The sequence below is a fragment of the Dermacentor variabilis genome, chromosome 1 (assembly GCF_050947875.1).
Source record: "Dermacentor variabilis isolate Ectoservices chromosome 1, ASM5094787v1, whole genome shotgun sequence".
NCBI lineage: Eukaryota > Metazoa > Arthropoda > Arachnida > Ixodida > Ixodidae > Dermacentor > Dermacentor variabilis.
Genome location: NC_134568.1, coordinates 170,898,164 through 170,899,618, shown reverse-complemented (window position 1 = coordinate 170,899,618; position 1,455 = coordinate 170,898,164). Strand labels below are relative to the sequence as shown.

Here is a 1,455-nt window from a genome sequence, read left to right as displayed (position 1 = left end):
TAAAAAAAACTTAAATGCTAGTGACGGTTGGTTTCAAACTTTTTATTTAGATCGTGCATTATTTATTAAGAATTGTCAAAAATAACATTTTCATGGAAACGAAGCTATCAAGTGTACAATTCTCTAACCCAGCAAGGAAAAATGATATCACAATTTTGTGGATTGTATCTGATAGTACATCTAAATCGGACAAAATTGATATCTGACACATGAATCTAAGAAAAATCAGTAATATGGAAATACAGCTTTTTCGGAGCCCTTGTACACAACGTAAGAAATTCCCGTGCGATATAAATTGACATATCGAATATGCCCGCTTTGAATGATCTAGTGGATGCCGTTTACAGAACGGCGATATCTGTTCTTGATGCAGAACTATTAATTTATAAGCTTTGTGCATCTATTCTTTTCGAGCGTTTGAATTTTCGCAAATTCTTTTAACAAATTTCAGTCCCTAAATCGAAATTTCGCTTGCAACTGTCACTAGAATTGAACTTTCTCTCTCAAATGCAACAAATTTCATTACAATGGGTCCAATGGTTATCTCATAAAATCGTTTTTGCGTTTTACATGTATTTGAATAGGCCGCATCGGAGTTCGGCCCGAGCTAAAGCTTCCTCTTAAATGGCTCGTTGCACGATGGCCTTGAAAGAAAACAAAACGCGGCATGTCTAGTGGTACAAGAAAGAAAACAAGTTACCTTCTCTGAACAAGTTGCGAGTGGATAGGGGAACGAGTCAGAAAAAAATAATCGACCATTCCACTCTGTGAAGGTGGATGACAGGCGCAGCTGTTTAGCATACGACACAGAGGTGACACAGAATTTTGAACGTAGGTACGGACTCATTTAGCGTGATCTTTATATACATTCGCGTGCACAACGGGACCGCCGCCCCGAGGAGCCGGAGGAAACTAAGCACGCGTGAGGTTTCGACGGGACCGCCGCCGCGGGAGAGCAGAAGGAAATGAGATACGCAGGCGCTTGGAACGCCGACAAAGAGAGGGTGGGGCGAACGTAGACACGGCCGGCGCGGGTGAAAGGGTAGCAGCTGTTCTTATCAGCTTAATATCTGATGCGCGCTGTATTTGGACCAAATATATTGAACTTATTTCTGCAAGTTAACGAAGTGCTTGAAGCCTGCTTCACATCCGCCGCGGGTCAGCCCGGTATTGTACGACCTTCGGGATCGGCCCACCGTTTTTGGTCTACGGGCATCGATCCGGTGGAAACTCGTCATATACAGCTTCGCTGTGAAACAGGTGTTGCATCGCTGACGTCCCACGGTGGCGGCGGCGGCAGTTATAGCGACAGTCGACTGAGAAGCGAAGGATACGGCGACGGAGGACGCTCTCCCGGGTCCTAACGGATGACGCGGTACGCCAAGGAAGTACGCTACGGTCAAGGATGCTCGTCGAACGAGAAACGAGGTGCGACGTACGAATTGGCGGGAGCAA

The 1,455-nt window shown here is 45.5% G+C and overlaps 1 non-coding gene across 1 annotated transcript; it reads left to right on the top strand.

Moving 5' to 3' along the window:
* Window positions 1–1,012: 1,012 nt before the first annotated feature.
* On the top strand, window positions 1,013–1,201 carry LOC142568015 (U2 spliceosomal RNA). Its single transcript, XR_012825340.1, has one exon. It is a non-coding gene; the product is annotated as a U2 spliceosomal RNA (small nuclear RNA).
* Window positions 1,202–1,455: the final 254 nt, after the last annotated feature.